Source organism: Macaca fascicularis, chromosome 5 (assembly GCF_037993035.2).
Source record: "Macaca fascicularis isolate 582-1 chromosome 5, T2T-MFA8v1.1".
NCBI lineage: Eukaryota > Metazoa > Chordata > Mammalia > Primates > Cercopithecidae > Macaca > Macaca fascicularis.
In genome coordinates, this window is record NC_088379.1 from 192286828 (window position 1) to 192309742 (window position 22915).

At 38.6% G+C, this 22915-nt stretch overlaps 1 long non-coding RNA gene across 1 annotated transcript in view; it reads right to left on the reverse strand.

Annotated features, from left to right (window-relative positions):
* Window positions 1-7507: 7507 nt before the first annotated feature.
* The window catches only part of LOC135970835 (uncharacterized), a 143504-nt gene continuing 128096 nt past the window's right edge, over window positions 7508-22915 (reverse strand). The window contains exon 3 of the long non-coding RNA XR_010586688.1: window positions 7508-7833. This is a non-coding gene — a long non-coding RNA (uncharacterized lncRNA). The remainder of the gene's footprint in view (window positions 7834-22915) is intronic.

A 22915-nucleotide genomic window follows, 5' to 3' on the forward strand; every position in this document is an offset into this window, starting at 1 on the left:
CTAAAAGCATCACACTACCTGACTTCAAACTATACTATAAGGCTACAGTAACCAAAACAGCATGGTACTGGTACCAAAATAGATATGTAGACCAATGAAACAGAATAGAGGCCTCAGAAATAATGCCACACATCTATAACCATCTGATCTTTGACAAACCTGACACAAACAAGAAATGGGGAAAGGATTCCCTATTTAAAAAATGGTGTTGGGGAAACTGGCTAGCCATATGCAGAAAACTGAAACTGGACCCCTTCCTTATACCTTATACAAAAATTAATTCAGGATGGATTAAAGCCTTAACTGTAAGACTTAAAACCATAAAAACCTAGAAGAAAACCTAGGCAATACCATTGAGGACATAGGAGTGGGCAAAGACTTCATGACTGAAACACCAAAAGCAATGGCAACAAAAGCCAAAATTGAAAATGGGATCTAATTAAACTGAACAGCATCTGCACAGCAAAAGAAACTATCGTCAGAGTGAACAGGAAACCTAGAGAATGGGAGAAAATTTTTGCAATCTATCCATCTGATAAAGGGCTAATATCCAGAATCTACAAGGAACTTAAACAAATTTACAAGAAAAAAACAACTCCATCAAAAAGTGGGCAAAGAATATGAACAGACACTTCTCAAAAGAAGACATTTATGCGGCCAACAAACATATGAAAAAAAGCTCACCATCACTGGTCATTAGAGAAATGCAAATCAAAACCACACTCAGATACCATCTCACGCCAGGTAGAATGGCAATCATTAAAAAGTCAGGAAACAACAGATGCTGGAGAGAATGTGGAGAAATAGAAACACTTTTACACTGTTAGTGGGAGTGTAAATTAGTTCAACCATTGTGGAAGACAGTGTGGTGATTCCTCAAGGATCTAGAACCAGAAATACTATATGACCCAGCAATCTCAGTACTGGGTATATACCCAAAGGATTATAAATCATTCTACTACAAAGACACATGCACATGTATGTTTATTGTAGAACTGTTCACAATAGCAAAGACTTGGAACCAACCCAAATGCCCATCAGTGATAGGCTGGATAAAGAAAATGTGGTGCATATATACTATGGAATACTATGCAGCCACAAAAAAGGATGAGTTCATGTCCTTTGCAGGGACATGGATGAAGCTAGAAACTATCATTGTCAGCAAACTAACACAGGAACAGAAAACCAAACACCGCATGTTCTCACTCATAAGTGGGAGTTGAAGAATGAGAACACATGGACACAGGGAGGAGAACATCACACACCGAGGCCTATTGGGGGGTGGGGACTAGGGGAGGTAGAGCATTAGGAGAAATACCTAATGTAGATGACGGGTTGATGGTGCAGCAAACCACCATGGCACATGTATACCTATGTAACAAAGCTGCACAGTCTGCACATGTGCCCCAGAACTGAAAGCATAATAAAAAAAAAAAAATTAAATAATTACAGATACTGGCTAAGCTACAGAGAAAGGGGAACACTTATAAATGGTTGGTAGAAATGCAACCTAGCTCAGTTACTGTGAAAAGCAGTTTGGAGACTTCTCAAAGAACTGAAAACAGGTCCACTATTTGACCCAGAAATACCATTAACTGGGTTTATACCCAAGGGAAAGTAAACTATTCTACCAAAAAGTCACATACATCTACATGTTAATTGAGTCACCATTTATACCAGAGACATGGAATCAACCATGGAATTGGAGACACGCCAATCAACGGTGGATTGAATAAAGAAAATACAGCACATATACCCTGTGAAATACTACACAGCCATAAGAACTAATGGAATTGTGCCCTTTGCAGCAACATGGATGCAGCTGGAGGCCATTATCTGAATTAAATTAATGCAGGAAAAGAAAACCAAATACTACATGTTCTCATTTATAAGTGAAAGCCAAACATTGGGAACTCAAGGAAATAAAGACGGTAACAATAGGTCAGGTGCGGTGGCTCACATCTGTAATCCCAGCACTTTGGGAGGCCGAGGCAGGCGGATCACGAGGTCAGAAGATTGAGACCATCCTGGCTAACACGGTGAAATCCCGTCTCTACTAAAAATGCAAAAATTTAGCCCGGCCTGGTGGCGGGCGCCTGTAGTCCCAGCTACTGGGGAGGCTGAGGCAGGAGAATGGCGTGAACCCAGGAGGCGGAGCTTGCAGTGAGCTGAGATCGCGCCATTGCACTCCAGCCTGGGCGACAGAGCAAGACTCCGTCTCAAAAAAAAAAAAAAAAAAAAAAAGATGGTAACAATAGACGCTGGGGACTAATAGAGGGGACAGGGGGAGGGAAGGGTTGAAACACTAACTTTCGGGTACTAGGCTCAATATGTAGGTGATAGAATCATCTGCACCTCAAACCTCAGCATCACACAATATACCCATATAACAAGCCTGCATATGTAACACCCTTAATCTAAAATGAAAGTTGAAAATAAATAAACAAGTGAGCATAATACCTAAATGAATTTTTAAGAACCAAAAAAGCAAAAATATAAGATAAATGAAAGCGTTCATTGATTTTTAAATGCTCATTGAAGAAGCCATAATTTCTATAATATTATCATGTAACTCTAGTGGAATTTAAGATCATATCACATCATGAATATATCATTTCTAAATTTTATTTGGTTGTATATATTACAAAATAAAGATATTCATTTAATTTAAAGAGTCTCATAAATGCAGGAAATTGTCTTGATTTTGTTTTTTTTTTCATTGTCTATATAAATTTCATAATATAAGCAAACAAATTCCATGTTTAAAATGAAAGCATTCATATGATACTCAATTGCTATGTACTTAGAGTCATCAGGCCGGTTCCTAATGATTTGACAGTCTGTCAAAAAAAAAAAAATGAAAATAGTCATTAGAACATTCCCTTTCCTTTCAGACTTAGATTGTAACAATTATACTGTCATGAAAGTAAGTCATTCAATCCCAGAAGACAACATGCGTGCATAATTTAAAATACTAGGCCATAGTACGTTGTCTGGTCTAATTAGTGTCATAAATAGTGCACAACAATAACTGGATTTACAAGAAAAATTTTAAGCGATTAAAGAGATTTTAGGCATCACACAAATGATGAAAAAGAGGGTATTTTGAATCTGGACAGCTGCTAGAGATGTGAAAGAAGATGAGACATCGTGAGTGTATCAGATTTCACATATTAAGTGAGAGGCATAAAATACATTTTTGGTGAGCTGCACATTTGTCCATGTTTTTCTTTTCTTTTTCTTTTTCTTTCTTTCTTTTAATTGAGACAGAGCCTCATTCTGGAACCCAGGCTGGAGTGCAGTGGAGTGATCTTGGCTCACTGCAATCTCTGCCTCCCGAGTTCAAGCGATTCTTGTGCCCAGCCTCCTGAGTAGCTGAGACTACAGGTGCACACCACCATGCCTAGCTAATTTTTTGTATTTTTAGTAGAGACGGGGTTTCACCATGTTGGCTAGGCTGGTCTCAAACTCCTGACCTCAGGTGATCCGCCCACCTTGGCCTCCCAAAGTGCTGGGATTACAGGTGTGAGCCACCACGCCCAGCCTGTCCATGCATTTTCAAACCAAGGTTCATTTAATTATGCATGGTGTCTACACTGTAAGTATTTGAGACTTCAACTAAAAATCCTATCTTTTAAAAAATATGGGGTAAGAGGGAGAACAGTAAACACAATGAATGGCCTATTCAACTTCTCTTCAACTTCATTTTAGATACTGTATATATTGTTTGAAGATATTATTCCTTTCTAGTGTTGGTTTTAATAAAAAGTGCTTAACTGTGTACATTGAGATCCATAATGTTTTATTTATAAAAATTAGTCATCTCTACTACAGATTCTTGCTCTCTGGCATGTAAGAATGATTTCAGGACCTTCATCGGGCCAGTTGTGATGAACTTCAGAGCCATTATTTTTCATCTAACATTTAAAAAATTGTTATTAGTGGTTGAGTGCAGTAGCACAGGCCTGTAATCCCAGCACTTTGGGAGGCCGAGGCGGGTGGATCACGAGGTCAGCAAATCGAGACCATCCTGGCCAACATGGTGAAACCCCGTCTCTACTAAAATACAAAAAATTAGTCAGGCATGGTTGTGGGCCCTGTAGTCCCGGACACTTGGAAGGCTGAGGCAGGGAATCACTTGAACCCAGGAGGCAGAGATTGTAATGAGTCGAGATTGCACAATTGCACTCCAGCCTTGTGACAGAGTGAGGCTCCGTCTCAAAAACCAAAAATGTTATTAGCATTATATTAATGCATTTATGTATTTATTTAAATATTTCATTGGTAATAGAATTACCCATTTTGTTCCTCTTAATATAGTATTTTGTAGCAACATTACATCAATGACTAAAATAGGTTTTGGAAAGAATTAGCATTCTGCTGAGGTAGCCTTGACTGCAGACTGAGAATGATAAGGTATATAAAATTAGTACTAAATGCCTTCCTAGGGTCAAAATAATGACAGATGTTAAAAATGCATGCCAGTATAACATTCTCAGATTAATTTCCAGAAAATTAAGTAAACACTATGGCGGCATATAAATCTTCGGAACTGTTCTTATTTACCTTTCATCTGTCATTGCTAACGTCTCCAAATTGACATGACTTGCCACGGTCTCTGAATTGTATAAATGTGCTTTGGCTTGAATGAGCATGGGAAATCCCCACCAAGTTGCAAGTTAGGGAAATGTGTCAAAATATTTCATAAGTAAAAGACTATGAAAGCTGCTCCACTGAGGGATCCTAATGGACCTCAGGCCGACCTCCTTCCCAGTAAGATGGCCAGAACAGTGTGCCCACAGGACTTCAAGGGTTCTGAAGTGCCTGCAGTTAATCTGGGTGTATCTGGCTTCCTTTTGTATGGAGAAGTGTCATTTTGCATATGGGATGAGTAAATCGAGCCTCTCCATAGTTTGGATCAGCCTATCTGAAGCAATCAGTGTCCCTATGCTGTGAGTACATAAAGATGATCAGTGCAGCCCAGCTATTCCACTGTGCCTCAACCTGCCATCCTGTTCAGAGCAGAGTCTCTCTAGAAGCCTGTCTGGCTGTCACTAGCTAGGCCCACTGGGAGATGTCCATGAAGCATGACACCCACACCTTCTCCCAGTTGAAGTGCATCCAAATGGAGGCCATTTTCGAGGTCAAGGGTCGTCAACTCCCTGGTTGGCAAACCAGTACACACAGCAGCAGGTGAGCAGGAACAAGGGGGCATTCCCGCCTGAACTCTGCCTCCTGTCAGATGGGAGGTGGAATTACATTCTCATAGGAGCATGAGCCCCATTGTGAACTGTGCATGCGAGGGACCTAGGTTGTGTGCTGCTTATGAGAATCTAATGCCTGATGATCTGAAGTGAAACAGTTTCATCCTGAAACCATCCTCCACCCTGAAACCATCCTCCACCCCATTCATGGAAAAATTGTCTTTCACAAAACTGGTCCCTGGTGACAAAAAGTTTGGGGATCAATGGTCTAGATGACATCAAAGTGAGCAATTTCTTTGTTTCCACTGTTTCAGCAAAAGCCCTCTGACTTGTGGATGCTTCCAAAGAGCCTTCACTTTGTAAAGGATCATCTTCCCTTCCCTTTCCCCACATGGCCTCTACTCCTGCTCTGCAAATCCTATCTATGATGCTCCAGGACCTGGGAAGATGGGAGAGGGAACCCCAGGAGACACCCCCCACTATCCAAGTCCAAGGACATCCAACATTTGTGGAACACTAAGACTATGAAAGAGAAACAACACTGCAGTGAGGACCGCTGATTCAAAGTGAGAAATGAAGAACTTTAAACAATTTTAATTTCGTAAAAGATGTGAGAACACACATTACCATAAAATAGTTATAGAGGCTGCAATGAGGAAAGACTCATCAGAGACTAGGAATCAACTCTTGGAAATTAAAATAAGGTTGTCAGGTAACTACCCATGAAGCTGAATTCCACACTAGTCAGCTTGAAAAAAAAATTTAAAAAAAAAAAAAACAACAGTACTGGACATTTCACAGAATACAAAATAAAAATGCAAAGAGATAATATGAAACTAACTGTAAGAGAAATGGAGGCTAGATCCAGATGGTACAAAAAATATCTAATACAGGTTTTTGAAGGACAGACCTGTGACAGCTTGAAAAGCCTCTCTTCTCCAATAATTAAAACGTAAGTCCTGGAATTCAGTCTCACTGGACTAACTTGAATTGCAACCCTATCCTTGAAGCAATTACTGTACCAGAGATATGGAGGAAAAAAAAGTGATATATTCATTTTCAAATGTTAAGATGGCTTAAAGACACAACAAAAATGTAACAATTTATGGATCTGAATGAAAATGTTATCAGTCTTGCCTATGTAAATATAAAGGTATAGTTTACATAAGATGAGAGAAAGAAGTATGTAAGATATGTGTAGAGAATAGGTCTCTTAAATGGAAGCTTCAAGTGATGTTTAAAATTGTCAAAAAAAAAAAAAAGAAAACCATTGATGTACATTATTTAAAGGTACTATAATATTAACTGAAGAACTAAAATAACTTTCCTGAATTTAAGAAGAGGGACTGTCAAGCTAAATCCCTCCTTTTATGTAGAAGAGAATCAACAGTTAGCACCTAAAGCTGATAAGTATGTTATTTACAATTACGGTAGGGAACACCAGCAGAATTTAAAAGAGAAATTACTACAAGTTCTCTCGGAAGAGTTGGATTTGGTTTCAAAAGGGATTGAGGGGACTCGATTAGCTTTTATTTCATACCCTTCTCTATCTTTTAAAAAACAATTTGCATGTAGTCAGCCCTCTGTATCTGTGGGCTCCACATCCGCGGATTCAATCAACTGTGGAGAGAAAATACTCAGAGGGAAAAACAATTGCATCTGTACTGAACACGGACCGACGTTTTTCCTTCTTGTTATTTCCTAAACGACACAGCATAACAACTATTTACATAGCATTTACATCGTGTTAGGTATTGTAAGTAATCTAGAGAGAATTTAAAGTATAAAAAGGATGTGCATGGGTTATATGCAAATACTACACCATTTTCTGTATCAGGGACTTGAGCATCCCAGGATTTTGGTGTCCCTAGGTGTCCTGGAACCAGTCCTCCATGGATACACAGGGTGAATTGTATTATTTTGTGATAAAGATGTGTGCTTAAATACATGAGTAAAATATCTAAATTATAAAACTAGAAAACATTACTTTAGATTATCTTAGAAAAGTATCTGTAAACATTTAAATGATATTACTATGTATACATGTAAAACGTTTCTTGTGTGAGCTTGGGAAATATACCTATTTTTGCACTTGTAAGAACTGTTAAGAGTTGGAAAATAGTTTTCTGTTCTGGCAGTTGACAGTTTCTTTCTGTAAAGGGCCAGACAGTAAATATTCAGGGCTTTGTAGGTCATGAGGAACAATTGAGGGCATTATATATGTACATATGTAACAAGGGGAAAAAATCCCATGATTTATATTGTATTGTCAAAATTTAGAATATGATAAAAATTGACTATGATTTTATCATAATACAAATTTACTAATGAGAAGAACCAAAACTTTTTTTGAGGGGAGAGGTGATAATATTTTGCTTAGTTGGGGTTCAAAGTGAGTGTTCCCTCTTGTCAAATCAGTTGCAAACATTCATCTGTAAAGACAGACTCATCTGTGGGCCATTAAAAAAAACACAGGTGGTGGATGGGATTTTGTTCATGGGCTACATGCAGTTCACTGACTGCCGCTCTATTTAGTCTGCTGCCATTTAGCGGGAATTCAGACTTAGGCTTCTCAGCTATCTATGGTGAATCGCCAGGTTTCTTCCCAGTTTGTTGCAGAATCAATACCCTGTTAAACAAAATACAAACTGAGTTGTTATAAAAATGAAATTAAAAAACAGACATACAAAATGCTGACCCCAATATTTAATTATTGGAATCAATAAACAAAATTATGCTGCTAAATTACTACGAAAGTTTCTGAATACTTAACGTTTTCAACTTCCATATTTATACAGTGGCAAAAAGATAATAAAGAGCTTTGCAGCCTGATCTCAAATAGTTCATTCATCATTTTGGACTTTTAAAAAACATATGTTTCTACCTGCAGTGTAGTATAATTACCAACTTCTACGGCATTGCCAAAACTTGGAATGTGCTTTTCCGCGTCATTAGTGACTTCTGACTCCTCCGATTGGAACCCACATGTGTTTGTTTCCTTTGCAGGCCTAATTGGCAACACTATAGACACCCTAGAGAAATTGAGGAAAGGTGGATAAAGCAACTGAATGCTTTCTTCAGGACCCTTTAGTCTATTTCCTTCGTGACTTCGTTCATTTGGAGGACAACCTTAGAATGAGCATTAATTACCCGATTGAGTCATCAACTAACTTCCAAGAGACAAACTATAATTTACTGAATTTATTACCCAGTATTTTATGCCAATTGTCTTGCAGTATTTTGCTGTCATAAGATGCATTTATTACTGATGATTTCCATCTACTCTGTCATAAGTCAAACCACCATTCCATTTTGTCACACTTCTGTATTTCATATTTAGCCAACTTAGAGTTTGATGGAATAGAAATACACTCTATCTAAATTACTCAATTACTGTATTCAAAAGTTTCCACAAATGATGTAGGTACTACGAGAATATTTATGTAAATTCACATTTCCCAGCCATGCTCATCTGACTATGTTAGTTTAAAATGCAAGAGTTAAAATTTTCATTTTGCGGTGATACTATTCCCAAGTGCATTATGTTCATTACATTGAAGAAACATCTATTACATCTTAAAACACACTTGCCGTCATTTTCTTTCTTTGTAAGAATAAAACCACTTCAGAGCTACAGCAGACTCTCAATTAACTTAGGAAAAAGATGGAAAAACAGTCTTGCTTCCTTCTCTGTTTCTGTCAGGCTGCAGGAGGACTACATTCTGGAGTGGGAAATGAAAGATTTACGACATTTTCGAGACTACAATTTTTAATGAGATGCACATTCCTTTTCTCATGTAAGCCTCGCCTCAGGGGGTCTGGGAGCAGAGAGGGAAGCGTTTTTGTCTGCATCTCCTGATGGTCCTCACTGGATGAGTTTTGTGGAGTGTTCTTCTGTTTAAGAATTATCTTCTTTCATATTGTTTTCCCCGTTAAACACATATCCTATGGCATATTTGTTTTGTGCCGTACAAAGGAGATGAAAACGCTAAGGCCTGTTTATGGCACCTGTTTACCTAAGTATCTGGAATCTATAGTGAACGGTGTTCTCCAAATTCTTTGTACGTTTCTATTCTTTTTTTTTTTTTTTTTTTTTTTTTTTTTTTTTTTTTTTTTTGAGACGGAGTCTTGCTCTGTCGCCCAGGCCGGGGTGCAGTGGCCGGATCTCAGCTCACTGCAAGCTCCGCCTCCCAGGTTTACGCCATTCTCCTGCCTCAGCCTCCCGAGTAGCTGGGACTACAGGCGCCCGCCACCTCGCCCGGCTAGTTTTTTTGCATTTTTTAGTAGAGACGGGGTTTCACCGTGTTAGCCAGGATGGTCTCGATCTCCTGACCTTGTGATCCGCCCGTCTCGGCCTCCCAAAGTGCTGGGAACGTTTCTATTCTTTCAAGTGCAAGTTAATTTTAAAACAGTATTCTGATGTGTAACTTCCAAGATCCTAATTTCTCTCCTACATATTGCTACTAATGGCCGGACATAAAATGAAATATACTTCATAAACTTCTCTTTACTTCAGTCACATTAAACCTAAACTGTGTAAAATTGATCCTTCTTGAATACAGAGTTGGAGCTGAAACATTGTTGTATGTTCTCATGTCACTGTTAGAAAAACAAAAAGGTGCTTTTAAGATCAAAGAAAAACATAAACCCAGAATACAGTCATGGTTTGAAAACACAGTTTTAGAAATGTACATTTTGATCTTAAAAGATCAGTGAAGGAAAAGGTTTGTGTACTAGACTCTGCCACAAATGAGCACCTGCACTTTGCATGTGACGTGCTGAACATAACCATATCAACACTAGTGAATGAACGTCAGGGCACGCCACAAACAGCAGCTCATTCTGATTAACTGGTTCATATGCTGTTTTCAGTCTTCCTCTTGGGAGAAAAGTCTCTCATATCAACATAGTTGATGGTTCTACAACTAATGTAATTCCAAGCCACTGTACATAGCCTAACATAGCAACTATGAGGCATTAAAGCATTTTTCTTATAGAATATTAGGACTCATAAATACAACTTCTAAATCCGCTTCAAAATACTTTGAGTTCTCATCAACGTTGACACCAAATTATCCGGGTATCCACATTATAAAGAAGCAGATGAGAATAATCTCATGTTTTTGCAATAAAACGATGCTATGTAGCTCATACTCCATAAAATTTTCAAAAATAAAAATTTTGGCTCCATAGCCTTCATTTCAAGCATCTTCTGAATGTGTGCCATTTCTGCAATTAGGGAGATGGCGGCTGGATGGCAGTCTGAAGGTGCTGATTAGAGGTGTTCAGGGATGAACCCAATCAAACCAGTTAAGGGCAGGGACCTGCCAGTTCCGGGGAGTTTCGCACCGAATGGAAAATATTGAGCAATCAGAATCTCAAGCAGTGGCCAATGACACAGAAAACTCATAAACACTCTAAAATAAAAATGTTGCAGGAATGCCACCTAAATTTTTAAAAGTCTTTAACAATAATTATAATAGTTAATATAGATTAAGTGCTTACTATGTGCCAGGGACTCTTCTAAACATCTTCACATCATTTGAGTCTTACAGCATTTCTGTAAGTATAATATTGTCCCCATTTTTAAATGGGGAAATAAAAACACAAAAAAAGTCAATAGCTTGCCCAAGATTACACAGCACATAAATTCTGTAAATAAGATTTTAACTCTGATAGTTTGGTCTACAGCCTGGGCTCTTAACCACTAGGTATAATAGTAAGCAAACATTTGTGAAAAAAACAGTCCTTATCTAAAACTATGAAAATTAATCTTAACATCATCACCACCACCATCATTTAAACATTGGATATGCTTGGGTTTAAAGCACAATTTAGTTCTGCCACTTATGAACTCCGTCATTATCATCATATTTCTTAACCTCTGTAAAATGGTACAACAGCTGTCTTTCAGGGTTATTGCGAGATTGTTATGAATGTACGTAAACCACAAACACAACTTCCCAGCACATCGCAGGTGCTCCAAAAGGGGTATTTTTATTACAAGTATAAGGGGAGTGATACATGCACGCTGCATACATTAACTGCTTACCATATGATTAAGCAGATATAAGTCTGAATATGAATAAAAAATATAAATCCCACACCAAAACACGTCTCAATAAAACATTTCAAAAAACGTATTGGGTCATGAAAAAGAACTTGCTCGATGTAGTGTTTTACTGTTGTGTATCGCATACGTATAACTTAGGCCACAAGAAGAAGTCTTGGCTCAGACTTCACAGCCTCAGTTTTGAAAACAGGGTGTCCAGGGAAGGTGTTTGATACATGCTTGGGGCTGATGTTTATGCTGAGTTTCAATGATCATTCTCCCACATTAATAGGTTTGGCTGAAAATATTAATATGCAAGTAGCAGATGTGTATAGCAACTCAAAATGTGTATATAGCATGAAACTCATCTATGCAAGAGACAGACTTTGGTGGTAGACTCTCCAAAGCTTGAAAGTAGAGGCCATTTAACTACAAGGCAATGATCCCAATCTGCTGGTCCCTAACACCACCCCTTAAGGGTTCCCCCAACCTACAATCGCACCAAGCACTATTTGCAAATGAATCACAAGCTGCTATTCTGAGTAACAGACTACAAATTAACTCAGATGGATTGTTAAAGTCATAGTAGTGTGTGTGTGTGTGTGTGTCTGTGTGTGTGTGTCTGTGTGTGTGTGTCTGTGTGTGTGTGTGTGTGTGTGTACAGAAGATTTTCTTTCTCTCAGGTAAGTGCCCAAGAATGTGACTGCTGAGTCATAGGCTAAGTGCATTTTTAATGATTTAAAATGTAGTAGACTTTATTTTTAGAGCAGTTTTAGAGCAAGTGCAGAGAGTATATATATACCCTCCCCCTCCACACATGCACAGCTTCCCCCACTACCAACGTCCTGAACCAGAGCAGAACATTTGTTAGAATCCACGAACCTACTTGTACACACCATTATTACCCAAAGTGTCTGTGGTATATAGTAAGGTTCATTGGTGGTGGTGTACATTCTACGGGTTTTGACAAATGTATGAAGATATGTACCCACCATTTTAGTATCATCCAGCAATTTTCATTGCCCTAAACATCTTCTGTGTTCTGTCTCCTCATCCCTCCCTTCCACCCCAATTCAAGGCATTCACTGATCTCTTTTCTGCTTTTTTCAGAAGATCATGTAGTTGCAATCACACAGTATGCAGCCTTTCCAGAGTGGCCTCTTTCACTCAGTAATATTTATTCAGGATCCTCCATGTTTGTTATCCTTGACAGTTCGGTTCCTTTCGTTGAGGAATGCGAGTCCATGTCCTGCTGAAGGGCATCTTGCTTGCATCCAAGTTTGGGCAATTCTGAATAAAGCTGCTGTAGGCACCACGTGATGGTTTTCGTGCGGATGTAAGTTTTTAACGCATTTGGGTAACTATCAAAAAGTGCAATTGCTGAATCCTATGGTAAGAGGATGCTTAATTTTTAAAGAAACTGCCAAAGTGTCCTCCAAAGTGGCCATAGTGTGTTGCTTTCCCACCAGCGATGAAAGCGAGTTCCTGCTGCTCCTCGGCAGCGTTTGATGTTGTCTGTGTTGTAGATGTTAGCCATCTTAATAAGTGTGTAGTGATATTTCATTGCTGTTTTATCACAGTAGCTTTTCATCACGATATAGTATCTCAGTAAAAACACAGCAAAAGTGTAATTATTTAATCATAAGGGGAAACTCAAAATTTTGTTGGAAAGAGGGACTCTCATATTCAAAGAGGTTAGGAATCACTATGTAAAAGGATCCTGATAAGAAAATTGTGCATTTCAAAGTACATGTGCAAAAATGTCCCCTTTTACTTTCTGGCCACACTCCATTCCTTTGCCTGAAACTCTGGTGCAGCCTCCCAGGTCAGGCTGCACCTCCTCTTTCTTCACAATTTTGCATTCGCTCAAAGCACATAAGGAAAAATTTCTCTTTCTCTTTCTCTTTCTCAAGAGGAATCCTCTAAAACTGTGCTCCATGAGATCCTGATATTATGCAAGATGTCATTAAAGGTTCTATGAAACAAAGATTCCATCTGTTTAATGTAACTCATGACACTTCTCCCTCTCTCCATGCATGGAGATACACAATATGTAGTAGCTCATTAAAGGGTTTGAGAAGCATTAGAATTAAAACTATTAATAAAGCAGCATTCCAAACTATTTATATTCACATGTCCAGGGCCCCGTGGGTGGAGGACAGAGATTCATCAGAATTTTTTTCTTTTCTTTTTTTTTTTTTTTGAGACGGAGTCTCGCTCTGTGGCCCAGGCTGGAGTGCAGTGGCCGGATCTCAGCTCACTGCAAGCTCTGCCTCCCGGGTTCCCGCCATTCTCCTGCCTCAGCCTCCCTAGTAGCTGGGACCACAGGTACCCGCCACCTCGCCCGGCTAATTTTTTGTATTTTTTAGTATGGACGGGGTTTCACCGTGGTCTTGATTTCCTGACCTCATGATCTGACCCCCTCGGCCTCCCAAAGTGCTGGGATTACAGGTGTGAGCCACTGCCCCCGGCCCAGAGATTTTTTTCAGGCAGCACCGTTAATTACCTAGAAAACATCGTGGTTAGAAGTCCTGTGTCTAAGACTATCCTTTCTGAAACAAGGGAGTAATTTCTACTATAAAGATTTTTTAAAAGGTGAGAGTGTCTGGGCACAGTGGCTCAGGCTTTTAATCCCAACACTTTGGGAGGCTGAAGTGGGCAGATCACCTGAGGTCAGGAGTTCAAGACCAACTTGGCCAATATGGTGAAACCCCCTCTCTAAAAAAATACAAAAATTAGCTGGGCATGGTGGTGGGCATCTGTAATCCCAGCTGCTCAGGAGGCTGAGGTGGGATAATCACTTGAACCCAGGAGGCGGAGGTTGCAGGGAGCTGAGATCACACCATTGCACTCCAGCCTGGGCGGTAGAACGAGACTCTGTCTCAAAAAAATAAATAAATAAAAGTGTGAGATAAAATATAGTGGAGATATGGATAAAGAAGTCAGAGGAGTATGCAGGACATCACCCTTCCTTAGATCATCAGTAAAAGTCTGCAAGACAAGGAAAGTGGATGGTACTGGATTTCCTATATAAAACAGTGATGGACAGACCAGCACACAAGGTGGCCACATGGACAAGGGATAGTCTGCATGGACAAGGCACAGAAGGCCATTGTGGGCCCTGGGTTCCTGTCAATGAGATCACTCAGCTCTCCCTACCAGCCAGAATTCTGCCCACTCGAGTCAACCCAAGAAGCTCAACTCCAGATACCTGAAACCCTTTAGAACATCCTATGATAAGATGTAAACAGTGTTCCCTCTCATTTGTGATGGCTTAAACTAACTATACATTCATCACCTATAACGATAAATTCATCAGCTTTTTCCACTTAAACTTGGCCAGGCCACATACAATCTTTGATCTTGAACCATACTTTTCTCCAGACAGAGACTGATAAATGACTTTTTTTGATAGTTAGAACTGAACCTTTATTCATTGTTTCAGTATCTTCGCTCTTTATGCTCCTTTATAAAAAACTGTAAGAAAAATAGACATCTTCACTAAATAGAATTCTTTAAAAATTGCCTTTTATGATATTTGCTAGATTTTATTTGCTTATAATAGATGATGCTCAACACAAGGCCAGCTGTTGATGGTGTGTTATTACATAAAACTAAGCAAACTGTTTGGTCCATAGGGATGGGTCCACAGAATACCCCAGAATCAAGACAAGTGGGCTCTCAACACGCTGATTCCTAAGGCTGCCTTGGACCTATTAACCCTGAGGACCCGGGACGTGGCCAAGGAATCTGAATGTTAATGGTCTCTGAACCACTGGGTTGGATCTCCATAGATAGCAAACCTGGCCCAAGCAATTACTCAGAGTACAAAGAGAACACAGAAGAATGAAGAAAAAGTGCTGAACGTTTTCCATTTAGGGGCTGTAAGGGGCCTTAAAGGACCATTTAGCTCAACCCTATGTCTTTATAGTAGAGGAAAAATATGTTATTTAACCCAGATCACCAAGTTGAATCAGCTGACATTCTTTCCCATCTAAAATGTCATTAGTCTAGAAACTAAAGAAATGAAGAAAATCTGAAAGAATGGAAAAGGAAAGAAACATATATCTGGAAGAAGTCAACTAATCAGTTTCAGAGAAATGTTCTAATTGTTCAAGATGTACTCAACTTGAATCTGTGATCTTTTTTAAAGACTTATTTTTTTAACCCTTAAGATTTGCTTTTCAATATTGGTGTTGCTTGAGACAACAGCAGCTCAATATTTGTGGTAATCTACATCATGAACAGGTACTCGCTTGGGCAGCAAATTACAGAATGAGTAATCATTTTCTAATTTCAAGGTTCCTATTCTTTTAGTCATTTAAAATTCAGACTTCAAGCCAATCTATGAATGCCAGGTTTCTGTTAATTACAAACAATTCATCTTAATTAGCCTGAAAGACTGTTCTAACAAGAAATAAATTATTGAGCACAAAAAGCAAGTTTTGTGACATGTTTAATGTTCATTTCAAATACCTTTCAAAACAAATAGCAGCTGAGAACATGGAAGGTTAAAAAGATAACTTTTGTTGCTGGATTGATTTCAAATCTTCCCTGGCTGCTTGCAGGTGTAGCACTGTTTACTTGTAAATCTATTGTAACAGATCACAATCATTATAATCACGATGGTAATCAATGTTCATTAAAGATACAATGAAAATCCCATGATTAAAGGCCATTTGTTTCATCACAATAAGATCATTTATTTATTATTGGGTAAATGGTTACAAATTGCACATGGTTGGGGCAGTCGAAACAGGGAATATGAATTTGGAGATTGAGGTGGTGAGTGCCTTTTACTTGGTGAAATTCTGACAATCCAAGGAGAAGACTGCGTGTGGCCCATGAGAGAAAGACAGGCTGTGCTTTTACTCACCACACAATTCTACACTGTGATCTGATGGTCATTATTCCTCCCAACTCGGCTCTTCATTTTTCTAAATTAGACAACGCTGAACATATCCTGGTGCCTGTGGGCTATAAATGGTTTTAAACAGCATGCAAGTTGCACCATTCTTTATTTAATTCCATTAGCACACTTAGCTAGTCTACTATGTAATAAGATAGTTGAAGACATTATATGGGCTTCTTCTCTTTATTTTTGTTTTCGTTTTAAAACCAAAGCAAACATCTCAGGTCAATTCAAAAGGAATGAGCAGGAAACCCTCACCAAGATGGAAAGTACTAACATTTCATGTGAAAGTAAGTTTTTTCCCTGAATTATGCTCCCTGTTTAACCGTCTAACTCAGATTAACACTGTCATACTTGACAGCCACCAGCAAGATTCATCTACCCCTGCCGTTCAAATTCCAAACAGTCAGTACAAACAATTTTTTAAGACAAATTCAACTGTTCTAATGTAAAACGGTTTGGGGCTCATCTCCAGGCCAAACACATTGGCTAGAGAAACCTCTTTGCTGTCTGACAAAGGCTGTTGCTGTCCTTCAGAGTTGTTCTTAGAGGATGGCCAATCATACATGGTGAGTCAGATGGCCCCAAGGAAAGAGAAAGAAGACGCCACCCACGCACTCTGCGAAGGTTCCACTGGAAAGGTTCCATATGATCTGGCTGTCACTGCCCTTGAATTAGGGCTATGGGAGCACTTCGCCCTACAATTCGCAGAGCAGGAAAGGGTCCTCCTGTTTCCTTGTGTACAGAGGGTGCACATTTCCCAAAACTCTCCTCCTTGGAAGATGGACAATTGCCCAGGAATACTAAATATAGCCAGCAAATTTTGTCCCCAAGAAATCAGAGTGATCTCTGAGGTCAGGCAAGAATGCAATAGCAGTTTAGAATTGGGTGGGGTAGAAAATTAAAATTAGTCATGAGGAAAATTGCTAAAAACTTTTGCCTTCTCTGACTTCCAATCCCACGAAGCTGACTTCATGTTGCTAAATATTCTGATTACAAGTGAAAACTCAGTTAGACATATGAAAATTCTGTTTATGAAAACCAAAATCTAGAAAGAATACATTTTTCCCCAAGACACTAAACTTATGAGGCCTCGAGTTTATTACTTAGTCCTTAGTTCCTATTTGAGGTTCGCATTTCGAGCCCTCAACGATAGCTAAGAGGTTATGCCCTGATTAAGAATCAGTCAGAATTGGAGTTTTACTCAATGATATACTTAACTCTTTACTTAACCTGACTTAGCACAATTAATTATATAAGTCGCAATTTCCTACTCCTTAAAATGAAAGTAATAGTAATATCTGTGCCATGAAAATAGTAATAGAATTAAATGATATGATGTATGGATGCCTCCTATATGGCACATGCTTAACAATCAATGAAAGCTACTTACAACTAAAAAAAAAAAAAAAAAAAAAGAGCCAGGCACAGTGGCTCATGCCTGTAATTCATTCAAGCACTTTGGAAGACCAAGATGGAAGGCTTGCTGGAGGCCAGGGTTTCAGTGAGCTACGATTGCACCGCTAGACTCCAAAGATTTCTTTTTAGCCTAGGGGTTAATAATTAATTTCATCATTATTGATTGCTTTATTTGATGTAACCACACACAGAAACTGTAAAACAGAAAAGAGAAGATGTTCTTAGGCACACAAACCACTGGAAAAGAACAGATAACTCAGAGATAAGACTGCACATCTACAACCATCTGATCTCTGACAAACCTGACGAAAAGAGCAATGGGGAAAGGGCTCCCTACATAGGTGCTGGGAGAGCTGGCTAGCCATATGCAGAAAATCGAAACTGGACCCCTTCCTTACAACACACACAAAAATTAACTCAAGATTAATTAAAGACTTAAATGTAAAACCCAAACAATAAAAACCCTAGAATAAAATCTAGGCAATATCTTTCAGGACATAGGCATGGGCAAAGACTTCATGAAGAAATACCAAAAGCAGTTGCAACAAAACCAAAAATTGACAAACGGGATCTAATTAAACTAAAAAGCTTCTGCACAGCTTTTTAGTTTAGTTTTAGTTTAGTTTAGTTTTTGCACAGCAAAAGAAACTGTCATCAGAGTGAAGAGACAACCTACAGAATGGGAGAAAATTTTTGCAATCTATCCATCTGACAAAGGTCTAATATCGAGAGTCTACAAGGAATTTAAACAACTTTACAAGAAAAAATAAAATAACCCCATTAAAAAGTGGGCAAGGGACGTGAACAGTCACTTCTCAATAGAAGGCGTACATGCAGCCCACAAACATATGAAAAAAAAGCTCAACATCACTGATCATTAGAGAAAAACCACAATGAGATAACATCTCACACCAGTCAGAATGAGAGGCATTATTATTAAAAAGTCAAAAACCAACAGATTCTGGCAAGGTTGTGGAGAAAAAGGGATGCCTTTACACTGTAAATGGGAGTGCAAATATTTCAACCGTTGTGGAAGACAGTGTGGTGATTCCTCAAAGACCTGGAGGCAGAAATACCATTTGACTCAGCAATTCTATCACTGGATATATACTCAAATGGATGTCAATCATTCTATTATAAAGATACATGCACATGTATGTTCATTGCAGGACTATTCACAATAGCAAAGACATGGAATCAACCTGAATGTCTATCAGTGGTAGACAAGATAAAGAAAATGTGGTACATATACACCATGGAATACTATGCAGCCATACAAAAGAATGAGGTTGTGTCCTTTGCAGGGGCATGGATGGAGTTGGAAGCATTATCCTCAGCAAACTAATGTAGGAACAGAAAACCAAACACCACATGCAGTCAGTCATAAGTGGGAGCTGAATGATGAGAACACATGGACACACTGGGGGGAAGGACACACACTGGGGCCTGTGGAGGGGTGCAGGGAGAGGGAGAGCATCAGGAAGAATAGCTGATGGATGCTGGGCTTAATATCTAGGAGATGGGATGATCTGTGCAGCAAACCACCATGACACATGTTTACCCATGTAAAAAACCTGCACATCCTACAGCTGTACCCTTGAAATTAAAATAAAAGTTGAAGAAAAAAAAAGAGAGATGTTCCCAATTGCAAGACCCTAACACCTTCTGTTAGCATTTTCGTATAATTTTCCCAGCATTTTTTCCTGGTTGCATTTTTTTACATTCTTTCTCTCTCTCTATATATATATATATGTGTATGTGTGTGTGTGTGTATATGCGTGTGTGTGTCTCATATATATGTATGTATATGTGTATATATATACCCATTTATATGTAAAACCTATGTATGTCCATATTTAGAGATATATATGCGCTGTCTTTCCAACATTTCTTATAGCTTTAATCATGAAATAAATCAATGTCATAATAAATTTTGGCCCTAATTATCTGCCATTGTTTATCTGTCCTCATTCAAAGTCAATTAGAAAAAGAGAGAAAATTATTAAGTATTTATCAAGTTAAAGCTCCTTAATATTAAAAAGATTAATATAAGAGAAGATATGAGGATCTAAGCCTAAATCTTAACTGGCATGAAAAAACAATGACTTTATCCAGATGGTCCTTTGTTTCATTTAACACAACACACACAGGTAGGATGTTCTCTTCCTTCTTCCTTACCTCTCAACAGAAGCATGTGGCAGTCTATGCTGCACATTGCTGAGTTATCTTTAACTTAGGTTTTTCTACAAGAAGAAATATATGTGACTGCATGCAATAAAAGTACTCGCAGAGATTTAGTTTAGCCTTGAGACAAAAACTCATAATGGCTAATTTAAAGCACAAAGGTGAGGCCACTTTGCTGGAATGAATTTAGAGTTGAAACAATTATAAAGCATCAGTCCTGTAGTCTGGATTCTCAGGGTTGCTGCTACTTTCTGTTTGATTTGGACTCACCATGATGTAACTCTGGCACTGCTAAGACCATGCCTGGAAAGTGCCTATTCATTTGAGGCCACATATAATCAACCAAATACACATTGTGTCCTTCTTTTGATCTAGTCACCTGTGATACAACAATAAACAGGACCAGTCTCTGACCTCAAAGAATTCATCCACTCATTCTACTGAGCTGATGTGTGCCAAGTTTGAGTTACAATTAGCTTAGAACAGTAGCAACCACAGATACTTCTCGGGTGTCAGGCTGATTCCCCATCTTCTAAAATGCACTACATTTCTTGAATAAATCGGTCACCCAAGGCAGGTATGTGCCTCTTCACTCATCTAATTCAATTCATCCATCCATGACTTTAGAATTGTTCAAAAATTGCCCAGCTTGCTAATACCTGCAAATATTGATACTTCCCTGTTTTATTTTAGATCACACGGTGTCTTTTCCCTAAACGTATGAGGCATTTTTGTTAAATAGCAGACTCCCAATCTGGGGAGCAACTGAAATCATAAACTTAGTGAAAGTACCATATATATATATATATATATATATATATATATACACACACACACACACACACACACACACACACACACACATATATGGGAATAATAATATTGGTGATTTCCACAAGGAATTTTTGTGAGAATTGAATGGAAAATGTTATAGATATATGTAATTTTTAAATTAATCTTAGCCCACATCACATAAAAATACTAGTAGCAGATATTATCTTCATCATCATCAAGAAAATAGAGCCATTTCAGCCCCTTTGGAAAATAATTTGGCATTTCCTCAAAATGTTGTACATAAAACTACCATATCACCAAGCAATTCCACTCCTAAGTATCTATCCAAGAGAAAAGAAGCATATATCTACATAAAGACTTGCACGTCAATGTTTACAGCAGCATTATTCCTAAAAGCCAGGACCTGAGAACAACCTGACCACCCCTCAGCTGGTGAATGGATACAAATATGGTATATTCATACGGTGAAATCGCATTGGCTAATAAGAAGGAATGAGGTGCCGGTACCTGCTACATCACAGAGGAACCTCAGAAACATTGCCCTAAGTGAAAGAAGGCAGACACAAGAGACCACAGACTGTGGATTCCACTTTTAATGATCAATACTAGATTAGTAGTTGCCTGGGGATTAAAGTGTGAAAAAGGATTAACTGTAAATAGGCAGTAGGGATTTTAGATGGGGCATGGAAAAATGCTCTGAGATCGATTTATGGCGATATTTCCACCATGCCACAGAGTTACAAAACAGTCATTGAATTGTATACCTGCAAGGGCTGAACTTTCGTGATGTGTAAAACAGACCTCAATAAAGTTCTTACCAGGAAGATAACAGAACCAAGGTCTAAGCACATCAATTATCCAGTTGCCTCCTTTATATCTTTCATATATTTAGAGAATCTGTGTCCACTAAAATCGCATTTATGCAGTTAAAGATGAGATTAAGAAATTGTGTTATCCAGTTGATAACCTGAACCTTAACAGTATAGGTAATGTAGGACTTAATGTGATTTTTAGATTCAGAATGATGTATTCATTTGTGAACTGTTTTCTGGATCACATAAAACTTTATTCCAAACATAAACTGTAGCACAAATGACACAATCCTTCTTCACACAGATACACACACACACATACACACACACACACACACACACACACACACACACACACACACAGAGCCATCAGTACGAGCAGAATTGGGCATAACCTTTCATTATGCGCATAACATCTTCTCCACATGATCCTCCTGTCCAGTTAACAAGATGGCCCAAACCAAGTACCTCAAGTCCAATGTCCCGAGAACTGTTTTCAGTGTTTGTGGTTGTGGACCTGTCTTTACTTGTTTCCAAATTATTCTAATTCTAATCCTCTCAGGTCTCATTTTGATCTTCCCAGCTCTGATCTCCCAACTCTGTGACCCCAATCTTGATCACTAACGCTAGATTTATGACTTTCAGTTGATCTTTCTCTCTCTCTCTTTGCACAGTTTGTCTCCTGTGTGTCTGTCTCTGGGAGAAACTGCTCTAGCCATGTCAAAACCAATTCTGAACCAGGCCTTCTGGCTCTGTCCTCACCCCTCCCTCACCATCTACTAACCCCCTCAAAGAGGAAGCCGTCTTTTTCTTTTCCACATACAGAGCCTTTTATCTGTACATCTATTATGAAGTTTAATACTTTCCACTCTACATTAAATATAGTTATTTATATTTATATAATTGAGTTGTTATAACCTCAATTATTTCATCTTTACTTAATATCTTTCAAAGTGTGGAATACAGAGGTTTGCTCACAAGAAAGTATATTTTCAGAAGTGTCCTGATTGATTGACATATCTGTTATGTTTAAGTGAAAGGGTTGGCTCTGCTACAGTTTATTTCAGTTATCAGTATAGCACGCACTGAGTTACTGCTGGAAAATACTACCTTCTTGTCTTCTTGAGGCATTGCAAAAGGTATGGGAAAAGACCCTGAATTTGCCCCAATTTTTAAACAAACCAAAGAAACATTAAAGCATTTAAATGGCTTATTAACGTTAACCTATTTATATCTACATATTTGTTAGCCTGTGAGAAAATGGAACTTAGGGTCTTTGCAAAAGAACTGCCAGGTTGTAAAAAGGATTGGAAAGTCAGGCTCACGTAGTAGTGTGCAGAGAAACAGACTCTATGCCTGGAGCAAAATATCCCAGCATCCCCTCCACCTCTGCGGTGTGATTTCTTAATGCTGTCCTTGGCTCGACAAAGGAAGTCTGATATTTCAGAGGTGAGTTGCAAAGTGGCCAAACCACTCTTCAATGCACTATAGCTTGACATAATATTTGCTGCCAGCTTCTTGTTTAAAAATGCCATCA